The 8,174-nt window shown below is 36.1% G+C and overlaps 1 long non-coding RNA gene across 1 annotated transcript in view; it reads right to left on the bottom strand.

Moving 5' to 3' along the window:
* Nucleotides 1-314: 314 nt before the first annotated feature.
* Nucleotides 315-8,174, bottom strand: part of LOC137229088 (uncharacterized) — a 388,100-nt gene continuing 380,240 nt past the window's right edge. The window contains exon 4 of the long non-coding RNA XR_010945525.1: nucleotides 315-415. This is a non-coding gene — a long non-coding RNA (uncharacterized lncRNA). The remainder of the gene's footprint in view (nucleotides 416-8,174) is intronic.

Below are 8,174 nucleotides of genomic sequence, written 5' to 3'. Positions count from 1 at the left end.
CATAAGGACCTTAAAACACATTTGGGTTTCCACCAGCCAAAAACAAAACATAAAAGATAAACACACACACAAAAGCAAGTATCTAAAGAAATCTGTATTAGTTAACATCACATATCACTCCAAAACTTAGTGGCTTAAAACAATAAACATTTATCACCTCTGGTTTCCATGGGTCAGGAATTCAGTTCTGGCTTACCTGGGGGCTTTTGACTTCGGGTCTCTTATGAGGTTGCAGTCAGGATATCAGCCATGTCTGCAGACATCTGAAGGCTTGATTTGACCTGGAGGATCTGTTCCTAAGAAAGCTCACTAACCTGGTGCCAGTTGTTGCGAGGAGTCGTCAGGTTCCTCTCCACAAACTGCATCATTGTCATCATGACGTGATTGATGGCTGGCTTCCCCCAGCACGAGCAATCTATGAGAGAACATGGCAAAACCAACCATATCTTTTACGACCCAGCCTCAGAAGTCATACACCATTATTTCTGCAATATACTAATGGTTATCCAAGTCAGCGTCATTTCATGTGAGAGGGAACTATACAAGGTTATGAATAGCAGGAAGTGAAGATCACTGGGTACCATCTTGGATCCCAGCTATCATAACATCCCTCTTTTATTCCTGCCTATCTATTTACTTAGTAACTAATGCCCCACGCTGGTTTTGCTGCCAAGCTGTTCAAATATTTGATCTACATCTTTCCTCTCCTCTTTTTAATGATTTTAATTCCTTCTTGCTCCCTTTACCATCTATTGGGTTGGCCAAAAAGTTCGTTCCGGTTTTTCCATCAGAGCGTATGGACAAACCCGAACGAACTTTTTGGCCAATCCAATACCTCAGTACATACCACTCCACAGAAACTATTTCCTTGAAGATTACCAATAATCTCTTCCTGCTAAACTGATGGCCTTGGCCTTTCCTCACACATCTTATAATGTTTGATGTTACAAACCATCTGCTCATGAAATTCTCTCATCCTCTGGCATCTTTGGTACATTAAAGGCCTCTCCAATCTCTCCTCTCCTTTCCTCTACAGGGTTCCTAAGTGCAGAGTGTTCTTTAAGCTCATCCCTCTGGTTTTCTTACTATAGTGAGACTGGGCATCTTCAGCTATGTGATCTATTATTAGGCCTGCGTTTCCTTCCCTACTCAATCATAGGTCCTTTCTAGCTGCCTTCAGGCATCTCCATTCTCTAATCTCTAAACAAGGCTCATTGTTTCTTCCTTCAATGTCTCCTGGAAGAATCGGTTTTATCCCGTCATCCCCACTACCACCACCCTAGTCCAAACCCTCCCTATACCACAGCCAGATTAGCACAGCAGTGTTTTAGCTGCTCAGCTTACTTGACCCTAACACTGACCCTGCTTCTACTCTAATCCAACTGTCATATGTTTTGATGCTAAATCTCCTTTATAAATTCCTTTTATTTTTTTCATTTTCCAGCATAAGATTATCATCTACTGCTTTCAAATCTAAATTCCTTAGACTGGCTTTCAAAGCATTTATTGTTTTCCCATTTGGCTACCACACCTAATTTCTTATTCTCCTTACTTCTTATTGGTGATTAACCATTCATTCGCTATGCTCCAATTACACAAATTTCCACATTTACCTTTTTAATTCTATTCTTTCCACAAAAGTAAATAAATAAAAACAAACTTATCTCCTACCAATTCATCCTACTCATTTTCGTATATGTAGCTCAAATTCCACAATCCCCATGAAATCTTCTCTACTTTAGTTCACACTGGGCTGCTTAATTTTTGAGTTCCTAATGCTCAATTAGGCATCCACATCTCTGATTCTTTGTTAGTCTTATTTTCATAGCTAAGTTGCAAGTGTCTAAAGACTGCAATCATATTTCTTTATTTCAAGACATCTAAAATGGTCTACAAGTAACATGCTGAGCACATAATAGGCCATGAATAAATATTTATTGGTTAACTAAATGAGGCCAATAAGTAGAAAATTCCTACATCATTTGGCAGAATGACTACAGGCAAAAAAAAAGACTCCTTCCCAAAACATATTATCTAAAAGTGCATTTTCCCCATGTGTCAACAACAAAAAAAATGACTGTCTTCTAGCAGAGCCAAGCTTAGCTCTTTAAGCATGTATAAAATCCACAAGACAAAATTGTTAGAGGTACAAACTGTTTAAATAAAAAGGCAGATATACAAATAATTACTTCATTTGGCAAGTACAGAGGAAATCAGGTCACATTCCAAACGTAATCCAATGATTTCAGCAGTTGGAGAATAATCAAGGGGAAAAAATTAAGCAATAAGTCTGCTGTCTTGGATTTATTAAGGGAAAGGAAATTCTTATAGAGCCAAAACGATAAGAGAAAAACCTACATGATTTGTAAAAGAAAATAATTAGTGAAGGTAATTGTATGACGGCAAAAAGAATTACACTTTCCTAATTTGAGCATATTAAAACTTAATATGATTATTAAAAATAACTATGACATATCTTTGGAAAGATAACATATTGGTATTTCCCCCAAAGTCTCACAGCTGGTTGTGCCCTCCTTTGGAAGCAGTGTTATGTCTTGGAAACAGCATGGGTTTCCCCAGCCAGAAGGACCTGCATTACTACTTGAGGGATCTTAGGCAACCAACCTCTGGGAGCTGTTGTGAGAATTAAATGAGATTACATATCTAGAAGAACTTGGCATGGTGTCAGACACACGCTGGTCAACACATCTTAGTTTCCTTCCATTCTGCTTTGCAGAGATAAAGCAAACTGGAGGTGGAATAACCCTAGAGTAGGAGGGAGGAACCAGGGATGCTTATCCCAGCTCAGCTGTTAGTTTGGTTGTGACAGGGACAGCCTACTGTCCTCCAATTTTCACTTTCTTCTTCATTTTGGTAGGAGAATCCCCTAAGTTTAAATGGGCATATGCAGGGGCCAGATAGTTCTATTTCTTTTGCCTTCACAGGGTTTGTAATTGTTTGATTTGCAATGCATTTGAGTAGACTAGACACTTCACTTGTTATCAGCCACTACTCACTTCTGCCCTAACCCAGCCCAATTCCAACACCCAGGACTCCTTCCTGACATCTTATGGACTCTTCTGTGCATGGCTGCTGGACCAGATGATCCCTAAGGAATCTTCCAATATTTAGTAGTCCTGAGGAAACACATGGAATAACGTTCATTTCCCTGGTAATCATAAAGACTTGGTGGCTTTTTTTCTTTTTTTCCAAAATTTAAGAGGAAATTTGAAATACTCTAAGTTTTAAAATTCTCATCTCCTCTGCTAGTTTTTATTTAGGAGACATACGGTATATTAGTTTCTTGTGGCTATTGTAACACATTACCATAAATCTAGGAGCTAAAATAACAGAAATTTATTCTTTTACAGCTCTGGAGGCCAAAAGTCTACAATCAAGGTGTCTGCAGGGCCACACTCCCTGTGAAGGCTCTAGGGGACAATCATTCCTTGTTCCTCCAGTTTCAGGTGACCTCAGGTCTTACTTAGCTACTGGCTGCATCACTCCAATCTCTGCCTTCATCTTCACATGACCTTCTCCTCTGTGTCTATAAAACCTCCTCTGTCTATAAGATCTGCATGTCCCTAACTCTTATAAGGATACTTATCATTGGGTTTAGGGCCACCTAGATAATCCAGGATCATCTCATCCCAAGATCCTTTTAGTTACATGTACAAAGACTACTTCCAAGTAAGAGCACAGACATTCACAGGTTCTAGGGATTAGGACTTGGATGTATCTTGTGGGGATCCATCATTGAACCCACTACAGAATGCTACATAAACAATCACTCGGTTATAAAACACAGGTAGTATATATATCTCACACTCTGAAAAGGAAGTAGTCAAATATCAAGTTTTGCAACTATTTACAAAAAAATAGCGTTTCAATGAAAAATTTAAGATCTTTCAATACACCTTTTGGAGTTACAAGTTTAAATAGCAATCTTTTCAATCAGTATCTTCTACATTATCATGTAACTTTCATTATTGTTAACCATATTCTAATATGGGAATTCACTACTTCTTTAATAGATCACAATTATTGACAAAGAAATCTTGCAATTGATTCATTTTTTCCTGTTTAAACATGTAATACATACATACAACCTTAAAATTCAACACAAAAGAGGAAACAATTATTCCCCTTTAGTACTCCTTGCCTAATTCCTCTCTTTGCCCAAGAAGTAACAGTTTAAAATTCCTTTCAGAATATTTTGTGCATACATAAAGGCTATTTACTTGATTGTTTTGTTTATCATAAATGGGATCATGTTATACACAGCACTCAGTGAATTACATTTTCCTTTTATCAATGTCTTATTTTTGTAACCACACAATATTTGACAGAAGAAATGTAGCATAATTCATTGATGGACATTTCAGTTGCTTTCAAACGTTTTACATCAAAAAAAAGCTTGCAATGGTCATATATATGTCTTTGAGAATGTACAAAAATTTCTGTAGGATAGATTTTTAGAGGTAAAGTTATTTGGTCAAAGATTATACACATTTCCAATTTGATGAAGCCTGCTAATTTGTTCTCCAGAAAACTTTCTATGAACTGGCCAATTGGTGCTGAAAGGTAATTCTTACCTGGTCAATCAACCATCTATATATATGTGTGTGTATCTGCATGTATACACATACATATATGTAAAATGTATAAAAAGCATATTGAAACATACATATTACACGCACACACACGTACTTTTTATACTATCTAGGTATATGGAAGGCCACTCAGCATCAGTTAGATAAACTAGGGAAGAAGACTCTTATGTCCATATCCTTCCTAACTCATCCACCACTGAGCATCAGGCACTCAAAAAGACCCACTTTTGGGTGTCATGAACAAAAAAGTAATATTAAAAAGTGGCTTCTGATATGTTTTCTGACCCATTGCCATGATCCCAGGGCAGAATACTCTCCCAGACAAGAAATTCTCCCTCAGAATGTACGTGGCTCCACAATACCTAATTGATACATCCTAAATAACTATAGGAACTCAATCCAACAATGCATCAGAACTCATCATGCCTTTTTCTTCAAAGTTCTAGTGAGAAAAAAGCTTGCTAAGCGCTATATGTGACTTGAATTCCAAGGTGATCTGATTTAAATGAGCACCGCACCACAAATTATATATTTAGATGCTTTTCAGCTAAACTAGGAAAGGGAGAATATCTTTTCATCAGGCTCAGGTTGAACTGGAGTGACACTAGCATTAAAAAAAAGCTTATTAAGGTGCTTCCATAGCTGTCACTCCTGACTTCAGCACTCCACATAATTATAAGATAGTAATAAAAATTATTCCAAAGCACTTGAACAATTATACGCTCTTCAAACAGGTTGACGATGAAGGATGCACGTATTTTGAAAGTAGTAGATCTGATAGTTCTTTAAAACTGCAGCAGGAAACTGTTTCTCAGTTAGGGGAGTACATAAAATTATTTATCAATCCATTATGGAACATCTACAGATTCAGAGAATTTATCATGTTCCATTAAGTAGAGAAATTCGTTCCACTAGGCTTTTCCTTATTCGGGTATTTGAATATCCTTCATCCAACCTCACTGAAGTCCAATACACTCTCACTTTCTACCTCCTAACTCCTCCTGCCCACAACACACACACACACACACACACACACACACACACACACACACACACACACACACACACTTGGCAAAAAAAGGTACCAAATAATAAAAACATGACAGGTTGCATTGCAAGAAATTGCTTTCTGATGAAAACGTAAGACGCATAGAATGTTAAGTTGTTGCAACATTTGTTTTATTTACAACAAAGAGGGCAGAAATGTTAATTATTTCGACATAAGAATTGGCTGCACTAAAGATCAGAATACTCTGGGGATTAGAGACACAACTCAAGAAGGCTGCGCTTAGGTAGTGACACAATTCAGGACAAAAAGGCTTTTGTACTGGGGCATGATTCTATTCTGCTAACAAACAAACAAAGCAAATGATTATTTTTGTGACCTTTACCTGTTATTCTTGGAAAACTCTTTTCATCGTTCGGAAATGAAAATTGTTTGTTCTGTGACTTTTTAACCAACGATCTGATACTTTTCTCGGCAGGTTCCCACTTTATTGAGATGTAATTAATATTCAATAAAATGCATGAACTTTAAATGTTCAGTTTGATGAACTCTGACAATTAAATATAGCCATGCAACCACCATTCAAAATATATATAGTAGAACAAATGTTCCCTGGCACTCCTTTCCAGTCATTTCTCTCCCTACTCCTACATCTAATACGGGATTTCTATCACTATAGATTACTTTTGTCTGCATTTGGATATCATATATATGAAATCCTACAGTATGTGCTCTTCTGTGTATAGCTTCATTTAATATAATGTTGATATGTATCCATACTGCTCTGTGTATCATTAGTTTTTCCTTTTATTACTAAGTAGTATTCAATTCTATGGATATACTACAATTTGTCTATCAATTCTCCTGTTGTTAGACATTTGGGTTGATCCTAGTATAAGGCTATTATAAATATGGCTGCTATAAACATTCTTCTACAAGTCATGGTAAATACCTCTGAGAACTATTCCTGGGTCATAGGCGAGATGTATGTTTAAATTTAAGAAACTGCCAAACAGTTTTCCCAAGCAGTTGTCCTGCTAACACTCCCATCACCATTGTATGAGAGGTTCTATCACTCCATATCCTCACCAAAATTTGATGTTTTCAGTCTTTTTTATTTTAGCCATTCCAGGGCATGCTTAGTAGCATCTCATTTTTGTTTTAGTTTGCATAGCCTGATAACTAATAAAACTGAATACTTTTTTTAATGTACTTCCGTGAAGTATCTATTCAGGTCTATTGCACATATTTCTATTTGGTTATTTGTGTTTTTACAGTTGATTCGTTGGAATTCTTTATGTATTCTGTATGCAAATCCTTTGTAAGATACTATAAATTTTTCTAGTTCATGATGTATTAATTTTTAATGGAGTCTTTTGATGGGCAGAATTTAATTTTGCCTAAGTCTAATAAACAACTTATGCTTTATGTTTTTTGTGTCCTATACAGGAAAGTTTTGCCTAACCTGAGGTCATGAAGGTATTTTTCTGTTTTCTTTTAGAACTTTTGGAATCTGGTTTAGATCTATGACCCATCTAGAATTAATTTTTGTGTATGGTATGTGATCAGAGTCAAAATACATTTTCTTCCATAAAGATACCAAGTTGTTGCTGCAATATCTGTTGGAAAGACAGATATTGCAGGAACAACTTGCAAAAACTGGAACAACTCCCAAAAATAGCTTTGGCACTTTTGTTTAAAAAAAAAAAAGTCAGTTGACTGAATATGTATGGGTCTGTTTCTACACTCTATTCTGTTCCATATTCTATTTGTCTATGCTTAGGCCAATACCACTGCCTTGATTACTGTATATTTATAATGAATTCTGAAACCAAGTGAAGTCCTCCAACTTCTTCTTTCAACATGTTTTACCTATCCTATTTTATTTTCATTTCTGTATGTATTTAGAACCATCTTGTCTACTTCTTCAGAATAGCATGTTGCCTTTTTGATATAAATTACATTGAATGTATATATCAAATTAGAAAGTATAGCCATCTCAGCAATATTTCATTTTCCAATCTAGAAACATGCAGTGTATCTCCATTTTTATGTCTTATTTAATTTCTCAGTAATATTTTACAATTTTTAGTATGGAGATCTTAAGTATCATGAGGTTGATTTTTTTCTTATCTGATTTTTTATGCTATTGTACATTTTCAAAATGTTATTTTCCAATTGGTGGTGAGTGAAGACTTGCTCTACGGTGGGGGTCCCTTGTAGTTCTATTACAACAGCCCATACATGGCTATTAAACATATGTTAGCAGTTCAGCTGGTATTTCCCTCTCCTATCTTTTGTAGACATTTCCTCCAATGATGAGAGCAGTGGTAAGTCTCTCTTCTCTTATAAAGGGATCCTCACACTCTGATGTTTTATTTGTTTGTGTTTCTTTATGTGCTCAGCTTTATAATAGGGATATTTTTTAACTATGATTTTTATAGTTTATCTGGTTTGTTTTGGTTGTTAGAGACTGATGGCCTGTTACGACATTTTACATTCAAACTAAAAACCATTTGGTGAAATTTTTTTAATCGCTCTAAGACAATCTTCCC

Source organism: Pseudorca crassidens, chromosome 8, assembly GCF_039906515.1.
Source record: "Pseudorca crassidens isolate mPseCra1 chromosome 8, mPseCra1.hap1, whole genome shotgun sequence".
Lineage (NCBI taxonomy): Eukaryota > Metazoa > Chordata > Mammalia > Artiodactyla > Delphinidae > Pseudorca > Pseudorca crassidens.
This window is presented reverse-complemented; position numbering and strand designations above follow the sequence as displayed.